Below are 21,304 nucleotides of genomic sequence, written 5' to 3' on the forward strand. Positions count from 1 at the left end.
GCATCTTCTGATACACAGACACCTGGTGGGAGATCATCATGAAGCAGAAAATAGTATATGTGTTGGAGTCAGAAAAATTAATTTATATAAGCCCTGGTGTTTTCTTTAAAATGGGCATAATTCTTATTTTGTAGGGTTATGATGAGGCAAATAAGAAAATAAAAGGTTTTGTGCATGGCAAAATGTCTAAGGACATAATAGATGTATAATAAATATTTTTTTCCTTCTTCCTCCTTCCTTTCCTTCCATTTAATGGCAAATTGCTGTACTCTCCTTTTTTCTCTAAAAACATAAATGCGTTCTTTATCATCCATTGGACACAAAGAAAATGTCCAGTTGCTCCTGAATAGTAACACTGGGGTCAGATCTTGCAGGACGGAGCTTCCATTGCATATGGGAAAGGCTGAAGAGATGGAGTGTGTTGGCATCATTCCAAAAAGCCCAGAACCACCTACTGCGGCGCTTCTACAACCCTGAAAGGAAAGCCACATCCTGACTCTGATGACTCTGATGAGTTCCAGACTTTCACAGAGGCACCTATGTGCACTCTAGTCAGGTCCTGTCATCAAACAGGTGGCAATCCTGGAGAAGGGACCCAAGACTGGAAAAGAAAATGGCAAAGCTCTAGTTTTCTGCTGCCCAGGGAACTTCTCTGTCCCCAGGCCTGCATCCACCATGGCCCTGCTGAATGGTTTTCAGGAAGCACAGCTTTTCCTGGCTCTCCTTCCTTGGAAGTTTTCTCGATTCTTAAGAGAGACTTCTCCCTTGGGCATGTGAGTCCCTCTGCAACACCGTCATGACGGGTCCCTCTGGCCTCTCTTCCATGGACCTCATGCCCTGACCAGTGCTCATCTTACAGATCCACGTCCACTGGAGATGCCCTCTGCCAATCTTCAAGGTCTGCCCCCAGTGACACCTTCTGTGTGACACTTTCTCCTCAGACCACTGGCTGTGCCCAACTGGAAAAGATCACTGCGTCCTTGGGCTTCCCCATGGAAGAGGGTTTGTAACACTCAGCAGATTTTTTGAGGGAGTACTGGGGATTGAACCCAGGGACATTCTATATCTGAGCTACACCCCCATATCTATCTATCTATCTATCTATCTATCTATCTATCTCTCTCTCTCTCTCTCTCCTCTCTCTCTCTTTTTTTCTCTCTTTCCCTCCTTCCCTCCCTCCCTCCCTCCCTCTTTATTTTGAAACAGAGTCTCACTAGGTAGCTGAGAGTCTGGCTAAATTGCTGAGTCTGGCCTCAAACTTGTGATCCTCCTGTCTTAGCCTCCCCAAAACTGGGATTACTGGTGTGTGCCACCATACCCAGCTTAACAGACTTTTTAAAAGAAATATTTATGTTCTTGCTCTTTTCTACCCCAAACAAGTATGTGCACAAACATGCATATACATGTGTACACATGCCCACACATGATCATTCACCCTTCCAAGTTAGGGACCATCTCTTCACTAGTACATAGAAGACTCAACAAATACTTGCTAAAGGCCAATGCTCAAGTGCAAAACTATACCCAGAAGTACAATCAATTTCTTATCAGTAAATAAATTGCTAATAAATTCAAGTGTTTCAAAAGAGAACATATTCTGCCCCAGTGATTGTAATTTAGTCATAATAATGACCACCCACCACCGCGATAGCACTCATCCAGAGTACTTGACAAGCAGAGTCCTAAGTTCCAAATATTATCTTGTTTAATCCTAACAACCAAATGAAGTAGCTGTTTTTTTATGGATGCCATATTACAGATAGGTGAAATATGCCATAGAAAACTTGGTAACATATTAAAGAGCTGGGCCAGGACCAGCCCAAGACAAGCTGGCCCCAGAGCCAACATGCTTAACCAACACAAGGAATCGACTCCCGTTAAGTCATTAGATTGCCAAGTCGACGCTGATGAAGAACATGCCTTCTCTAGATAAAACCTCTAAGTATTCTGCAGACTCATGGCAGGAGAGAAGCATCACTAGGTAAGTCCCCAGAATGCCACACCCACTGCAGAGCAGATGAGGAATGGGATGGGGATTAAACTGATTTTGTAGAAATGAGGCAGGATCTGCCCGACCTAGGTCAATGCTTGCCCTGAGTTTTTCCTTTGAAGATAATACATCTGGTCAATTGAAAAGGGGCAGAGGTGAGGTGAGAAAGCAATAAACCCCTTAAAGTTTGGCTGCCTAACTAATCAGTGAATTATGTGCTCATCAATGAATCATAGAAATGAGAGACAGGGGAGGCCCCGGGTCACGTGGCCATCCCCCCAGTGTGGGGGTTTTTCTCTGCAGCATCTTCTGAGCACTTTTTCAGTCTAATTAGAAATGACCAAGCAATGGGGTTCCCACCACTGCCTCTTGGGGAACTAGTCTGCCGTCTAAGAGACCTAATTATTAGGAAATTGATCATTATATTCATACTAAATTCTTCTCCACACAGTTGTATCACATTGCTTCTTAATTGTTCTCCTTTTGACCCTGCCTCCTCCTCCCCCAAACAATTTCTCTTAAGCACTTCAATTACTTTTTCCCTCCGCTGATTCCCAGCCAGCCCACCAGGGAATGGAGTCGAGAGGAGAGAGAGAAATGAGCGATGGCAGAGGAAGCAACGAAGGCCTGCCAGCCTGGGAGGGTCACTCCGTTTGTGAGAAGGCCCTCGCTGTGTCTCAAGGCTCTCTCCTTCCTGCGGGCCACAGAGTACCAGTGTTCTCTCACATTAAGGTGTGCAGCAGAGCAAAAAGCACAGCACAGCCTCAGGAATTTTTCCGGGCACACTCCACTATCACAGAAGCAGTGCAAGGCCCCAGACAGGCTGGACAAGGTCAGGCCAGTGGACAGGTGGGAGGAAAAGGGGGTAGTCAGAAGCAATTCTCCAATGCCATCATCATCCCCTTTAGCATAAAAATGCCAGACCACAACCAATAAGTCCTTCAGTCTCCATACTGCCAGGAGAAAAGGAAAGGTCAAGGAAAACTGAGCCAAGTTCACAATGACCCTCACACAGGTTGGTCCAGCCCCACCATGATGGAGTCAGTATTGTGGAGGCCAGCCCCCAGCCCATCCCCCATGACACATCTGGGCATTATGGTACCAGCTCCCTTCAGAATGTCCTTTCTAAGATCTTGGCCGAGGAAGGGAAATGCAAGCAGCCCTCTGCCTAGAGTTGTGTAGGGTTTCCCCTCAACAGGCCTGGGGTAGTGGCCAATGAAGATTGCAATCTAATCCATGCCTCATTATTCAAGCCAGAGTAAAGGGCATCTTTCTGTAATTCACAGGAAAGAGCTACATATTCAGCAGCTGCCTCCTCCAGGATATATATGGGGGAGGAGATATGCCAGCTATATATCCCATACAGACTGCCCATCTACACCTGAAAGACTTTTGTTCTAATCTTAGACAACGTCAAAAGCTCACTCAAGCATCTTTGAAATAATCTTCTATAATTGTGTCTCTAGCTGACTTATATGCACAAGCTCACTGAAGGCAGTAATCATGTTTTGAACTTGCACTGTGGCCCCACAGCGTGCTGTCCTGCAGCCTGCACATGGTAGACACATTACAAGGTTCTGAAGGCACAAGATTCAGCAGGACTTTCCCATCAATTCTTTCTTTCTTAATGACTCCTCACTTATCTTCCCCTTTTCTTGCCTAGCCTTTCCCTCACTTTCTCCATGAGCTGTTTTTTTTTTTTTACAGTGCTTCAATGTACTTATATAACTTCATCTCCATGTCCCCTAGCAGCCCCTTAGGCAGCTCCAAATCCAGCAGACACCAGCAGGGAATCTGAGATTTGATACTGTATAATCCAACTTCCTTCTCTTACAGAGGAGAAAACTCATGCCAAGCAAGTCAAGCAACTGCCTAAAGTCACCTAGTAAGTTTGTGTCACAGCAGGTAAAATTATTTTGTTAAGAAAGAGGTTCGAATACCTACTATGTATGAGGCTGTATATTAGTTGGAGGGGCTGGTAAGGTGGCTAAAGTTTAATTCTAGACAGTAGAAAGCTGGAAATAATGACATGAGTTGCATAAAGGAGTATGTAGTGGGAACTGAAACCACAGAAGTGGGTCATCACTTGAGCAGAGGGCATAAGAGAAGAGGACCCAGAAGAGAACTAGGGAACCTGGCACATTAAGAGCCAAGCAAGATAGAGATGTCAGAAGGGGTGACTGAGGGAGAAACACCACAGAAGTGAGTAGGGAGCCAGAAGAAATACCTCTATCCCAGTGTAAGCAGCATCAAAGAGACAGTGCCAGAGAGAGGTTGGGTAAGAGGAAGCCTTGGAAGAAACCAAGGAATGTGGCCATTGGGACTTTTCCAGGCACCTGAAGAGACTATTTGATATAGTAATGAGTAGAATCTGATTAAAAATCATATCAAAATGCTTGAGGAGCAAATTGAAAGTTTGGAAGACCACTCTTTGCATGTATTAAATAATGGAACTAGCTCACAAGGAAGGCAGTGTTGGGGGAAAAAAAAAACCTCTTTTTAGTAGAGACTCAGTAATACTTACAAGGAGTCAATCCAAGACATGAAGAAGATAATTGAAGGGTAAAGATTCTAGAGGAGTTTTAAAGTGATGATGTGAATAAGAGCAAAAGTGGAAGCGTGGAACATCTCTTCTCCTGGAGTCTAGGTGAGTCTAATGAAAGAAGGCAGCTCGAGTTAGCTATGTTTGGTGGCAAAAAAAAAAAAAAAACAGGTAAGTTGAAAGAATTCAAAGCTGTTGGCCAGTAGTTTTTTTCAATGAAATAGGAAAAGTCATTTCCAACATGTACATGGAGAGATAGATTGAGGAACGTGATAAAAGCCCCCTCGAGTGACACATGAGAGGTAAATAGAGATGAGTGAGTGTCTGAGTCGCGACCAGGATAAGGATGTGCGGCCCCTAGGGCACAAGATTTAAGGAGGGTCTCATTCTCAGCATCGTGAAAACACAAGGTCGGCACCCAGGAATAAGGACTTCTTTACAACATGCACTCTAGGACCTCACTCATGCACACCCTCGCCCTGGCCCTGGAATTATTAGCAGCTTCATCCACATAGGTAAGATTGGAAATTTTGGATTTTTTTAATGAAGTAGATCATCTAGCCAGGAAATTTCCTTCCATAGTGCTTAGAAGCCCAGGACAAGAAATAAAGAGAGGGAGGGAGAAAGAAGAAAAAGAGAGGGAGGGCAAGGGGGGGAAGGAGAGGGAGTAAGAGAGAGTTGGTTCATTAACCAGACATTGGGGAAACAGATAAAACAAGAAGTCAAAGGCAGGAGAGAACCGGATGCTTGTGAAAGTGAGGTTGAAATGGATGCTCCAACCAGGCAGGGAGAAGAATGAAGCTAGAAGGGAGTGGTGCACTGCTAACACAAGGAAAGGTCAAGAGACAGGGAGTCCCAATGAGACCAAAGAAAGTGTTTCAAGGGCATGAAAGAGTGGAGACTGATAGAAGGATCAGAGGTTGTGGTCAGAAAGGAGAATTTCAGAGTTCAGGATTTCAAAAACAGAGCAACTCCAGTTGACGACGAGGTCTAATTGTGGCTGTGGGAGCAGCTGCTGGAGTGGAGTTGAGGTGGAGGTTGCTGGAGAAAGAGGCTGTCAGGAGCAGAGAGGCCGGAGCATTGGATGGGGTCCTCCATGGGACATGGCTGCAGTAACTAGAGGAAAAAAGTCACTCCTCTGTCCAAAGGCTTTCAACATAACTAGGGGGATACAGACGAGTCTTCACATACAGCCATTTGTCCTTACTGCCCAAGTCAAAGTCACACCAAGGCACCCAGGAGTGGTTTTACTAGCACAAAGTACAGTAGACTTCTGCTCTCATAATGGAGTATGGCTTTCTACACCAGCTCTTCTGTATCATGCTTTTATTGTACATCATGGGGTAACTTGGGACAATGGGTGATTCAAAGTTTGCATGAATCCATATAGTGGATTCATGGGTATAATTAAGGTGTCACCTAGAGCATAGCTCCTTCCATCTTCCAAGGCCAAAAATCTCTTTTTCAATGCTGTGAGAAAGCTTGTGTGTTGAAGGGAACTATTTCTATTTCATTTGCTTTCTGCTTTAGTGTTTAAAAAAAAGGTTTTTATTTACTTGTTTGTCCTGAGCCCTGTTTCCTGTCAATGCTTCAGTTCGTTTTGAACTGCTTAATGAATAAAGAAAATATCTGGACTAGCAAGACTTCACTTGAAAAAGATAACGAGTTCTAGCCATTTTTATTAGAATTAAAACAAAGAGTACAGCAGTGGAAGGCCCAAAGATGCTGGGTCTGAAGTAAGCACATTAAGAGTTTGGGTAAAAGGTGATATTCATGTGGTGATGACCCAGCCCAGGCTAATAAACTCTTTTACTAGAGTCCGTCCATTAAAGAGCCCATACCTGTACTGACCTGATTCTTTCTGGATACCCTGTCCCAGGGAGAAATGTAAGAACATCTTGAAAATCCATTTCTATAGACTCTCCAAGACTCTGCACACAAAAGAAAACCAAGTGCTAAAAACTGCCACCAAACCCCACTGGACGGCCCAAGAGGGCAGGGACACCAGGGGCCCTTGATGTATTCTGTAGGCATTTAATAATTTATGACTGTAATTGCTCAGAAAGATCTTTATAAAGGCTCAATGGGATATATAGGTATATATTTAATCTATACATGTTTATATTGGTAGACATGTTTCAACTGAATGTCAACATCCAGGGACATATCTTTGCAGTTCTCAGGGAAATCCATCACAGGTTTAACGAGAATGATAGACCTCAGGTCAGCCAAAATCAATGACACTTAATCAGGCCTTTGACCTCACTAGAGTTTGAATATTTTCTCCCTGCAAAATTCCTGTTGAAGTTTAATTTCCATTAACAGTATTAAGAGGCAGTATTGGGAAGCAATTCTGCCATGAGTTCTGCACCTTCATGGCTGAGATTGGCGCCATCATGACGGGGTGAGTTCAGCCTTCTTCCTTCTCTCTTTCTTGTCCATTCTTTCTTCTCTCATAGGATGGCATAGCAAGAAGGCCCTCACCAGATGCCTACATCTTAACATTGGACTTCTCAACCTCCTTCTGTTCACTATAAATTACCTAGTGTGGTATTCTGTTACAGAATCGGCAAGCAAACTAAGACAACTCATTTCTGAGCCTACTTTCTTTCTACTATCCCCCTAAAGAGATATAAAAGAATCATTTCTTTACCCCCAAAGCAGTTCCTGGTTTTTATATACCAAATAAAATATTACTCCCTCCTGGAAGCTTTTCCCAAATATTATTTCCCCTTGAAATTTTAAGATTTTATATAGATTAGAGATACCATGTTTTGAGCAGCATTTATTCAGATTATCAGCATATCTACATAAAGTAGCATTTCCTGTGTTCAGGATAGATTCACTGGATATGAATAACAAGTAGAGAATGGAGATTCTCTACTAAGTGTTTGTAATTATTTGAGGTATATATGTCACTCCTTCTGATGAGTTTCTAAACCTCGTTCTTATTTTAACCAAAAAAAGTATTCAGTCTTACACTTCATTATACACTCTTTTGTATGATATTGATCTATATTAATCGTGGAGGGGACATCATGCACCTCTTTGTATGACCAACAGAAATAGCTATATACATATATGTATATTTTCAAACTAAAAAGCCACACCCAGGACCTAGATCTTAGTTTCCAACACCATTTTCAAATAAAAGGAATCAGGTCTCCTTTGGAAAAATAGCTGATTCTAGGGCTGGGGCAGGGAATGCACATAATGAGCCTAAAGCAGTGTCAGAAAGCAAAGAAATTATTGAACAACAGAGTATGGGGATGTATCTAAAGGATGCAGAAGCCAATTTTAAAATGTTTTCAAGCTGGAAGAGGCCCGTGATGGCCTCTAATCCCAGTACCTGGGAGGCTGAGACAGGAGTATCACAGGTTCTAAGCCTCAGCAAGTGAGTTAGGCTTTCAACAACTTAGTAAAATTCTGTTTACAAATAAAAAATGAAATAGGTCTAGGGATATAGCCCAGAGGTACAAGTCCTCTGACTGAATTCCACTCCCAGTATAGAAGAAGAAGGAGGAGGAGAAGAAGGAGGAGGAGGAGGAGGGAGGACAAGGAGAAGAAGAAGATGAAGAAGAAGAAGAAGAAGAAGAAGAAGAAGAAGAAGAAACTTCCAATAGCTAAAACGAGAAATATTCCAGGCATAAAATATATACATAATGTTAGCTTATCAGTTTATATCACAAGTACAAAATAAATATCCACAAGGTCACACTGATATAAATAAATGATTGAATAAATTATATAAAAAAAGAAGAGACAAATCTTCACAGAAGTATTCCAAATAATATATGTAGATAACTCTAGGGAGTAGAGCCTAATCCCCTCCACCTCCTACCCCACCAAGCTTAAGTGTGAGCTGACTTTAGTAACGTGTTCCAAAAAAAATTGAGTATGGAAAGAGAGAGCAGGCTTTACAGTGGAGAGCCCTGGCACAGTGCCTTAGCCAGGTGATCATTATTAATAGTGATCATACCCTTGATATGATGTGATGGGAGGGACACATTCTCCTAAAAACATTTTGCCTCAGTCTAACCATAAGGGAAACTTCAAAGAAACACAAATTAAGACGCACTGCACAAAATCCTTTTCAGTACTCCAAACTGTCAAGGTCATCAAAAAACAAGGAAAATTTGAGAAATTGTAATGGGTCAGAGGAGACTAAGAAGATATGACGACTAAGTGGTATGTTGGATGAAGTTCCGAAATAGAAAAAGGACAATATGGGGAAATCTGGAAAGAACCTAGACTTTATTTAATAGGTATATATCAATGTTAGTTCCTTAGATGAGATAAATTAACTATAGAGATTTAAGATGTTACTCATAGGGAGAACTGAGCGAGAAACATTCAAGGCTGTTCTGTACTGTCTTTTCACCTTTTCTGTAAAGTCTAAAACCATCCTAAAATTGCTTATTTTAAAATGGAAGAATGGGAAAATGATTGGTATAAACACTATAACTAGGAGAAATATAAGAGACCACTTAGCCAAACCTTCTGTTACATGTAGAATCTAGGACCCAGATGGTTTGATGATATGCCCAAGGTCACAGAGCTAGGAGAAGAACTAGAACTGAAGACAGGCTCTCTCCAGAATGAGATCCTCCATGACACACTAAGAATAAATAGGTAAGAACACTCAAAACAGAAGATAAATGCTGAATTGGAAGGAATCCAATGATACCACGTTTCTGGGAAGGAGTATGGAAAAAGTGGGCTCAACATGGCTGGGCAAGGTGGTGGGTCCTCTCAGCCAGAGGCAGGGGCCTCCACAAGGGCTCCTTGGGAAGAACCAGTCTAAGGCTTCAGAGGCTAACGGGATCTTCTTATTTTGTGTATTGTGCCTATTTTTCTCTGGGTGGGGTAATAGAACCTTGGTTCAAGAATTAGTTGGAAGCCAGCAAAAATGAATAGTAATGAGGTTATTTCTATCGAAATAGCTGCATTACCATGCTGGCGTCTGATAAAACCAAATGTTCAATTCTTTCAAGCAGAAAAGGTGCTAAAGGCAGTGTCCTTCCACCTTTTGGAAGAAAAGAATCCCTAATTTAAATAATTTAAAGATCTAAACACACACACACACACACACACACACACACACTTCTCATTGAACCAAATTGGGATACACATTTTCTACAGTGTGTTCTTAAATAATCTAAGAAGATAATAAAATACCACTAATCTTGGGCTTCTTAATGCTTGCTTTATTTAAAATGCACAATTGAGAACGCTATAATAATTTTCCTAATTCTGAATTTTTAAAGAAAAAATATTTTAAAATTCAGAAAGTTAACATGACTTGGCCCTGGAACAGGCTTCATAAATTGTGTCCAACTGTTAGAATTCTCCTTTGATGTTTTTCACCCACAAGATAGTGGAGACTGTTCACTAAAGATGGTAGCAGAAGAAGAATTCATCGGCTGAATGCTTCACAGCCCTGAAGTCCCTGGAACCTACCTGAAACCAGAACTTGGCTTTCCATTTCACACAGGAAGGGGCAATCAGGTCTCTAGTATCCCCACCCCCAAAACTAGAGCTCACACTCCCCAAGACCAAACCACCAGCCTCATGGCAGGAGCTGGTTTCTCTCCGCCTGCCCCATCATTGTAACTGGTCAGGAGGATGTGCTGAGGAAATAGCTATCCAAATGAAGTGTATGTGAGTGTGTGTGTGTGTGTGTGTGTGTATTCTAAGACATATATATATATATGTATGTATATTATACATATTACATTTTATATATATTACAAACTATAGAAAACAAATTCCAATCCAAGGTCCTCTATGGAAGCTTTGTGATTTTAGCAGGATATTATTTGTCTTCCAAAAAGGGAAAAAAATGGGTCAAACTGCAGATTGGTACATCATAAATCATTCATCCTCAGTTCCACCTGCCCCTTTTGCCCAGAACTTTCTCATGCAGCCCTGAGTCAGAGAAGTCCATCTGCCTGCTTGGTCATTCCGGGAAGAGTTAACCTCGATGATTATTTTCCACTCAGTAGTAAAACCTTTCCCTTTACACAGCTGGAAGGCTCTGACTCTTCGCTTTTACCCTGCCAGCCATTTAAGCCAGAAACTCCAGGCAGGCTGAGTGGAGTACAGCATTTGTAAACTCTGTCTGCCAAGGCGGGAGGTCTGGGGGCTTCCTGAACCACTGCGATAGAGCCTTTTAACACTGAACAGTGCAAATTGTCCACCAGGGACGACTTGAAATGTCTCTTCAATGCACGTGCCTGGTGCCTCTAGCCCAGCTCCAACTGAGCTTCTGCCACTTACGAAGGACTCTCACAAAACAGCCTCATGGATCCTCTCTGACTCTCTAGTAAAAGAGGTAGCTCCAAACATATTATAGGAAATCCCAGAATGTAGACAAAAGAATGGGAATCTTCCTGTAAAAACTGGAGTCACTTGCTACACACACACACACACACACACACACACACACACACACGTAGGCGCTACTGAAAGCAAATCTACTTGTTAATGTTCAACTCTCCTATCTGGCTGTGGAATATCCTAGCAATAAAGGGCAGATAGATCAGCTCTTTTAGGCAGACATACCACTGATAAATCAGAAACAATAAAGCTGGAGACAGGCTAGCTGGGCCCCAGCTGGTATTGCTTACATCTGTCCTAAGCAATCAGGAATCATAAAGAAACTTCTTTTTGGAACGCCTAACCGCAAGACTTCACAGTGACCGCCTCAATTCCACATGCCCATGTGCTGAGGGGGTGCTGGGGAGTGGGTACCTTTATTCTTTTTGACAAGATCAATCAGTCTCTCTGGAATCTCCTCATGGCCCCCTTCTCCCTGGCCAGCTCCCATCCTCCGCCCCACCCCCATCCCCAAGAGAGAAGGAGGGAGAAGCAAGGCCTCCCTCCTTTTCTTTTGCCAGAGGCTAGCCATACTTTGGTATGCTGTGACCCAGAGCTCACCTCAAGGATGCAAGCCTAGTCTTTCCCAAGAGGGTACATGGAGACCCTGAGCCCTGAAATCCAGAAGTGTCCAAATCACACACAGTATATGCTAGTCCCCAAACAATGGAGTCTTATACTTCTGCCATGCCAATTAATTGGATTTCTACCTGGAATCTCCCCCACATCCAACTAATACTCCCAGCACAGTGTGGGGTTTAGAGACGTGGGATCTGCCAGTGTAGCTAGCAGACTTGCTTTCTCACTGCAGCCAGGGTCTGATGGCAGTCCAGCCACTAGAATCAAACTCCCTCTCCCACCTGTTCGCAGCAGAGACATGGGCCCATTCGGTCCAGTCCAGAAATACACTCCAGGTACCTTTGAGTTCTTACAAACAGACTGGCTTCTTCATCCTCTCATTGTGGGGGCCACAAATGGCATCTCATTTTCATTAATTACCACAGATTCTACCTATTGTCAGTCATCAGAGCCTGCCATATGGTTACCATCAGGTGCGCTCAAGTTCCTATTATGTGGCATTCCCGGATGCCCTAAATAGATATTGCAGAATCTGCTTGTGTTTTTTCAGGACCACTTATATTTCAAAAAGATTCATTCTGCTTCGAGAGATTGCTAACGGGGGCGGGGGGTGTTGAGCACTGTGTTCTATTGAAAACCCCAGTGCTTTCTATTGACTACTGCTTTTCTTCTCCCCAGCCACATTGCCATGTAGCAGGGAAAGCCCTGGAGACTATTGTCTTTAAGGAAGAGAGTTCAGGGCGTGTTTTTTTATATAATTTTAGGTAGAGGAAGCAACCAGGAGGATGCCAGGAAGACTGGTGAAAGGCCATATCAACTTTAAGTCAAAATTAGATTCATAAGGAGCAAAAATAACCTAGGATAACCCCAAAGAAATTATATCTATAAAATACTAGACATCCTAAGCATGAAGAAATCCTTTTAAATGTCTCCCACTGACCAAAATGCAAGTGTCTCCATCTGTGTGCTTTCTGGGCTACTTTATGAATAAGGGAGCTTTATGAGAAACACACAAACCACGTAAGGTGCTCATGGAAAAACCCAGTTTATCCTACCACCTAGGTTCATCATCCATCTGGACCTTGAACATCCCCACTATTGTCCACCACCATAGATATAACTGAAGGAAGGTCCTTCTCTGGATCCTGACACTCTGAATTAGGTACAGGGCCATGTGTCTAGAATAAGCCCTGCATAAAATCCTGAAATTAATGTGGCATCTGAAATTAATGTGGCAACTTCTATCTGAAGTTGCAGTGACTTTTGAGTTACTGGCCATATTTCTAAAGTTTGGATACAGCTTTAGTATGCCGAACTAAACAAGAGCTAAACATCATAAGTTTGTGATAGCATTAGCAGTAATGATACATTTCTAGAAAATTGCTTCGACCTATCATTTTATCAGTTGGGTTTTATAGATTTGTATGTATGTATGTACTTAAATACCTATGTTAAGCTTGGTGTTTAACTATAAGCACTTTCTATTTCTGGATTTAACTTGAACTCACACTTGAAAGGACCTGGGAACCCGAAAACTAATTCATTAACTCCGCACAGAGGTCAGAGGGGTGCCTACACACATATACAGACATCCACAAAGACATGTGCACGCTTCTCCACCGTGGTTAGGAGAATGGATAGGTGAGGAAGCGCAAAAGCCTGTTTAAACTCTACAGTCAGCACTGTTTAAAGCAGTTCACTATCTTACCTGAGATGGCTGTCTATTCCAAATTAGTTCCTATTCACCAAAGATTTTCAGAAATATCCAGTAACTTCTCAGGATGGACTAAACTTGATTTTCCAGCCTGAGATCAGAAGCCATTGGAACAAGGAACCCTCTGTTCTCCAATAGGTGTTGCCTTCCTTAAGGAAGCAAGTGTGACATGGCATGCTGCATTTGCTTGCCTTCCTTGTAGATGAACGATGGGTGACAAGGGGTGGCTACATCTCTGGCAGGAAGGTTTCAAGTGCACTTGGTAATTTCTCTGCTCCTGAGAGTCGAGCACCAGTGCAGATGATGGTGATATCCAAGTTGGCCACTGAGGCCTCACAACCATTTTTTAAATACAAACCAACTCCATTCAATGAAAAATGAGTCACCAGAACTTGAGAGCAGGTCAGTAACCAGGGATCAAGGTCACATTTCTACAAACACCTGCTTGTTCTCAGATAACACCTGCTCAGAATCGCAAACAGAAAGGGGCAGGGCTCTATTGATAACGCCCTACGCTCTAGACCACTAAGGGAGGTACAACCCACCTGGAATGGTTAAAGCGAAAGAAGTGGGCAGAATCCCAGAGTGACCCACAGAAACCAGTTTCCTTTCCACTAAACCCAACCCAGGAATTTTTTGACATGAATCAGCCCCCACAGCCGGTGTTAACAAAGCTATTCACAACAACCAAAGCACTACCTCAACGTGTAAGTCATATTAGTAGAACAAATTCACAGTTAGAAAAAATATATGGAGGAAATTATCCTAAATATATAGTGATCTCTTTTCTGTTATTCTCACATAACAAATAGCCTTTATAGTCTTCAATTCAAACTCCAAAGGCTATATATGAAGAAAATGGATTCAGAGACCCAAAAAGTCTCAAAGTCTCCCTATTTTACACAATAGGCTCTGTTTTTACATACTAGACTTCTGAACATAATTTCATTTTTAACAAGGTGTAATAGATTAATACTGGACACAAATCATTGCTTTTAAAATCTAATTTCTTATCCTTTGAAATTGGTAGGGTCTGTGCCCTGTGGTAACCAGTAGACTACGGCATAAGAGATACTGTGCCAATTTTTCAGGCCCAGGCCCAGCACTTCTGTTTCCTCTCTCATGAGGACAATAATGTCTCCAAAGCTTCTCAAAGCCAAGATCTCAAAAGACCACAATTTAAAGGGGGGGGGTTGTCTCTGGCATCAGAATTCCTTCTAAATGCTTTAAAAATATAACTTACCAAGACACTGAGATGTTATTGACCCTAAGACATGGCCTGTCTATTCTTCCCAGCATGCCTTTGTTGTTTTTGAACTGATTTCCATGTGGTTGTTGAAACAACATAAATAGATCACATTGGGGGCTACAGGTGGAATCACATGGATAGTGGTACAGAAAGGTTTCTTGGAGAGTGAAATATGTGTGTGATCTTGGCTAGGGGTGGCAGAGAGAGATGAGTGAGGATGATATCAACAGAGAAGTTACAGTAAGAGTAGAGGTAGTCTTTTTTATCCTACTCTCCTTTATTTGTGTTTTTGACATAAGAACCTAACACAGGACCAAATAGTAGGTTTGTAAAAAAAAAAAAAAAAAAGTGACTTGAATCAGAAATTGCAATTGACTCCCACTCAATATAAAAATAAGCCTAAAATTCTGACTATACTTAAATCAGGTCTTCCTGCTCATCTACCTGATGCCCCACTAACTAAATGCAAGCAGTGGCCTCCGGTCTGCCCAATGAATTACTTTCATCAGTGTAAACTGAGGTTGATTCATGCAATGTCGGTATCAGCTAAGCTTAGGAATGTGGAAAGCAATTCCTCACGCCCTCCTTTTCCAAGCAGGCCTACACCTTCCCTTCCCAGGGCTATGTTCTCTGTCTAGATCCATATGCCCTTCTTACCCGTCCACCAGGAATTGTATCTTTCCATTTTATAACTTCATTCTCACAACTATTTGTGAAGTGTGGTACTGAGAATTGACCTCAGGGCCTTAAGCATGCTAAGCAGACAATGACTATGTCTCAACCCCCTCATATCTAATTTAAACCTCTTCTTTTCTTCTCCAAGGTCTAGACTGCAGCTCAACCCCAGCAGTGAATATAGACAGATGGCCTGGCCTCCCCTTACCTCTTCTGGGCACCATCCCCTCCAGTGTGGAGGAGTGGACAAGGGAAAGGATGATCGGGTTCTTATTTAGCTGGAAGATTTATTGTATCTTCTTGTTCACAACTACTATTCTCACCCATTGTCTCTCATCTCACTGAGATTGGATAGAAGCATCAACCTGTCCTATTGACAGGGAGTAACCCCCACACAGTTCCCCTGGTGTTAGAGCAAGAAAACTGTGCCCATATTTTCAGACTGACATCAACCACATTCTTCAGATGCAGTGGTATCTGGACATCAGCGCCTCCCAGTGTCAGCAGGTGACGACAGACAACAGGAGACCAGTGGGCAAAGGCAGGACCTGCTTCTGTAGCTCTCCATGATGGAGAGGAAGCCTCATGAATACCACCCTTCCCCAGTGGTCATCATTCTTTCCTGGTCATTTCCTGGGCAGGGTGGAGGGACAACGATCAGGCTGGTTCTCAGAGCTCACACCAAGTCGGAAGCCTTTTGCAGAGGTGACTTCCCATGAATTCATTTTGTCCTTAGCCTTGAGCTTTACCCACAACTGTAGTCCCATGGGGAAAAGAACAGCACAGCAGTCATTCTTTGACATTTGTTTTACCTACTGACTTTCCAAAATTTTAGCCAAAGAATTCCTTAGCTTAAAAAGTTGAGAAACCACTACTCTAGACCATAAAGTCCGGCCTTTAATTCCATGGACTCTCAAGTTATTTCTAATAGTTTTTGTTGTTTAAGTCATACTTCCCAATACGGAAGACCCCTGTCTCACCCCTCCTTCCCAGACCTCACCCCTGCACATGCTCAGTTCACCGGCACCCAGGATGGATCCCTGGGCAGCCATTCTGCTCACCATCCAGGTTCTACCCTGACTAGTTGCTGTGTGAATCTGAGCAGGGTCTTGCTAACAGCATATTGGAAATGCAGCTTTCCTGGTCCACATGGACAGGTTTTTGGTCTATTTTCGTCCTTTCCCTGCTCTGTTTAAATATGGTGTCTGCGGCTGAGTTTCGTGTTCCGGAGGCACGCGGTCCAGAGAGAAGGAGCCAGAGTTGCTTCTCTGCCTTGGCGCTTGGGAAAGAGCAAATGGGGCTGCCACCTGCCCGGTCTGGGGATGGTTCCAGAATGGCTCAGGTTATTCACAGCACAGATCCACCCGGGGGTAAAAATACATCCCAGAAGGACTCTCCTTCTAGCCACAAAAATACCTATGTGGGTATAGAGACATACTCAAAATGACACAAGGTTTGGGAGAAATCATCTTCTTGGAAAATAATTGAAGTAATTAGTATTGGCCTTATAAAAGAGAAGATTAGGAAATCGAGTAGAAAATAATGAGGGCAATTCAAGAAGGGTCAAAACTTAAGATGCAGCAAAAGAAATACAGTCTACACTGAGAGAAGAACTTCCTGACCTTGGAATGGCAGGAGACCCCTACAAGGTGTCTGTTGAGGAGACACGAAGACAAGATCAGCTCTCCTTTATGAGGGCTCCAAAGTCCAAAGAAAAGAGTTAAACAGGACAATTGTGCAAAGTTCCCTTATCCATTGGGCAGCTACAATAAATTTTAGAGAAGAACTGATGTGCTCAGTAGAAGAGTTTATCCGTCCAAGCTCCTGTCTACATATTTCCTTTTGAGCTTTATTTTTCCACTACAGACTCATTTACACAATCACTATGCCACACATATGCAACTCAAGGGTATGTGAAGTGAAGGGTGGACTTATCACCTTTTAGAAAGTCTATGCTTTGGCCATTCCTTCTGGGTTTCTGGGATTCCTTTCCCTGACCCGGCTCTCATAAAGGCTCCCCTTCTTTTTGCTTCACTACCACAGCCCCAGGGTCTCCTTTCCCCCTTTCTCTGCCTCCTTAGGACCCACTTCACACTTTCTGGTGGTCTCATCCTAGTTTTTGCACGATGTAATATCTCCACATTTCACATACCAACCTTGGGAGTGGACATCCCCCAGAACTCATTACGAATTCTATTCTGCTTTGACTTGAACAAGTCCCCAGAATGAGATGCACCCAGAAAAATCTATCCTTAGGAGTCAAAAGAAAGTTGTCAATGTGTTTATATTTCCAAAGTATTCCTTTACAGTGCTGGCCCTTTGACAGGTTGTTGATCTCACATCTGTTATCAGCATTATGTCTTCCTCAGCTCTCCAACGATATTCTCCATATAAACTCGGGGCTGGGGGAAGAGAATTAGCCAAATTCTCAAAAAGGCATTAGAAAACTACCCATACGCTAAATCCAGAAACAAATTACTATACTATTGGGTGGTTAATGTTTAAAATAAACTACATTAAGCATTCGCTCCACGCAGACTGAAAATCAGAGTTCTGGCTCCTTCCCTCTGGACCGCATGCCTCAGGGACATGAAATGCAATCCAGAAACCATATTTAAGCAGAGCATGAAAAGAATGAACACAGACAAAATCCTGCCGGTGTAGGAAAGGAACACTGTATGGAACATGAAGAGGATGAACATACTAATTTAATTCATCAGAAATGGCTCAGCCATGCATTCCAACTCTTAGGTTGGAGTTTTCTCATATTTTCACTTTTGTGTGTATGTGGTACTAGATATTGAGCCCAAGGGCATTGTAACTTCTATCCTTTTTTGGATAGAAGGAAAGGATAGTAACACCTCCCTCTATCCTTTTTTGTTTTTGTTTTTGTTTGGAAACAAGGTCTCTGAGAGTCTTGCTAGGTTATCCTCAAACCTGCAATCTTCCTGTCTCAGCCTCCCAAGTCCTGGGATTACAGGCCACCATGCCTGGCTCTTCATTTCTTTTGAGCACAAGCTTGTCTCTTCATTAATGTTCTATAATATTCAAATGCTGACAGGATAAGGAGAAGAGGTAGAAGAAGAGAAGAAGGAACACTTATTTAAAGCTCTTAAAATCTATTTTGAAACTGTTTGGCCAGCAAAGATTCTTGGGCTCAAAAACACCTGTTTCAAGAACACATCCCTATAGCAGGCGACTCTATAACCTATGTTGCTTAAGATAATTCAAGAGTCTGAGTGCAGGGGATGGAGAAGAGCCCCAGGCCAAAGTGTCAGTACAGGAAAAGAGATGCACGGGGTGCTATCATTGTGGAAAGCTCTGTAGTTCTTCCTTTCTTTGATTCTATCTGAGGAATTAACCTGAGGAAAAAAGCATTGCAAATATCAAACTAACTAGGAACAGCTGTTGCCACTTCCTCTGCTTTGGTAGCCCCCACCAAATTCCAGTTCCAAATCAGCACAAGGCAACTCTGTGGCAACATCTCAGAATGATACCGGTGGATCCTAATAAATTAAAAACAATGATAGAGTAAAAATAACAAAAGCTGATATTCTGGTGTTTCCCATGTGCCTGGTGCTGCTCTCAGAACCTTACAGCTGATTTTCCTAACAATGTGATGATGTCGGTACTATCATCACTCCCGTCACCCAAACAATGAGGTAGGCCGAAGGCAGCTGAGTTCCCAGAGGCAGTACACATATCTTCCCACCTTCTGTAATAACCATAATAAAAGCTAAGATCTATTGGGCATCCAATGTGCCACTATGCAAAATGCTTTAGTGTTTTATCTCAATTTATCTTTATGATGAACATATATTGCCACCATTTTACCATATTAGGCAAATGAGGCTCAGAAAGGTTGTTTTTTTTTAAATATCCCAAGCTAACAAACCTAAAATGTGGCAGAGCTTGAATGTAAAGGCAGTTTGTCTTTTCCAAAATCTTGGCTCAAAAGTCCTACTCATCTCCCTAGTGAATGTTTTCCCATCTCTGAGGCACTTGCACTTAACACTGAGACCCAGCCCTTTAAATTTATTTTGGTGAAGTTGAAAAGCCCTTCCTGAGGCTGGAGACAGCCAAGAGGATTGTTCCCAGAGAGCCCAGTGGCACCGTTGCTCTCCGTTGGCCTCAGCCACAGCTGTGGTTTCCAAAGGAAATAACTTATCCGGCCGTTGGTTGCACCTGTCATTCACCAGAACCAGGATTGCATCAGAACACTGGGGCCTCACAGGATGAGAACAGCAGCTACATGAAGCTGACAGACATCAAAACAAGTCCCTATGGATTTGGGAAGTTGATCTCTCAATCTAAGATCAGCCCCACTGTGATCCATCCTCTGCTGTTTTAGAAGGTCAGGGTGAGCAGCCTTAGACCATGGTGCATGTACTATATCCATTTAGACAGTCCACCCAAGTGCCTGGGTAGGACAAAGTGTTTGCAGGTCACCAGGTATGGTCTAAATTAAGTGAGTTTGCCAGGTGTGGTGGTGCATGCTGGAATCAGTGCTTGGGGAGCTAAGGCAGGAGGATTGCAGGTTCAAGGCCAGTTTCAGAAACTTAGCAAGACCCTCAGGAACTCAGCAAGAGCTGGAGGTTTAGCTCGTCAGTAGAATGTCCTTGGTTTCAATCTCTAGTACCACAAGAAAATTAGATTTGACAAGGCACCTCCAACTTCCCCTTGATTTAAAAAAGAAATGAACTGAGAGACAATGCTAAAGGAATGATCTAAACAAAAAAAGGCCAAAATGGCTTGAGACTAGGAATTTTCACAGCCCCAGGATGAGAAAAAGACATGTGATACATTCCTGGGGAGAAATGGGCCTGAACAATAAGGCAAGTAAAGGAAAATTGTCAGGATAGTGTTGGGATGGTGAATTCAGACAACTCTAGGATGAGTCATGCCAACTTGACTCAGTCAAATTCCATTTTGTAAACATTAATGGAGCATCAGCTAAGCATCTACACCAAAATATGGGGACTATATAAAAGGGTGTTTGAACCTGGATTTTTATATACTGTTACTAAGGAGCCAAGCCATATGCGCTAGTCAAGTCACCCTTAAATAACAGGGAAAGGTAGCATGTGATAAGTGCCAGGATGAGTGGCAAGTTCTATGAAAATTAGAGTTTAGGAGAATAGATGTGCTTAGATGGGCAAAAATCTCTATGTCTGATGTACAGTTTGGTCCAGGGTTCAGAGGTGGTTCTATGGATTTCTAGCATTTAGATCTTCCCTTCCTAACCACAGCCTCCAAATTTACCTGCATAGGCATCTAGGAGAGCCAACAGTGGTGCTCTAATTCTGAATTATTTTTGTTCTGTGACATGTGATTTCCAACACTACCTTCTATGGATCTCTGAATCCCTCCCAGGACCCAGCCTTCCCCTGTGGATACTGAAAATCTTTAGTCTTGCACCCTACAAGCTGCATCAGCTGCTTCACCATGGGATGGCTTTTCTGGAGGTCAGTATTCAGCAGGAGGGGGGACAGGCCTGGGTAATTGAGTTACCAGGATGTCAATTCTTTTCAGTTGGAGAATTTTCCAAAAGTAAAGTAAAACTACATATAAAAAGGAAGCTTTAGTTTTTACCTTGAAAATATAACTGTTTGAGGTTGAATTTGACCAATATAGCAATGCACATCTTCTCTGCATTTGTGCTATTCAAACTATAGAAAAGACAACATAATTTTTAAATCCTTCATAGAAAAAAAATAGCACAGGGGTCCTGGTAATCCAATATCTTTCTGTCATTGAGTCAAAGACCACTGTCCATTATCCTTAATGGAGAAGAGAATGTATACTGCCACAGATGAGAATGTATTCTGTCTTTAGAAATACTGGGTTAAGATGTGTTTGCCAATAATCTCTTCTTTGCTCTACACATTTAAAAGGCACCTTCATTTTACCAGCTTACCTATTGAATCTTGAAACCTAACAACAATGTAATGCATCCAATCCTGAAGGTTTTCTCGGGAGGCTCTGAAGCTACCTGAGGACAGTAACACCAGCTGTGACTGAAAAACCCAGTGCGTTAGATTCTCCCATATGGCACAAGGTTCATTAGCCTTTCCCAAGCATCTGACACTCTCTTCCACGCTGTGGTGGTCTGATTTCCCAGGAAAATGTCAGCTCCTCAGGGACAGACTCACCCTCAAGGCCGCCTTCTTTTGTGTC

This window comes from Muscardinus avellanarius, assembly GCF_963383645.1.
Source record: "Muscardinus avellanarius genome assembly, chromosome: 15".
Lineage (NCBI taxonomy): Eukaryota > Metazoa > Chordata > Mammalia > Rodentia > Gliridae > Muscardinus > Muscardinus avellanarius.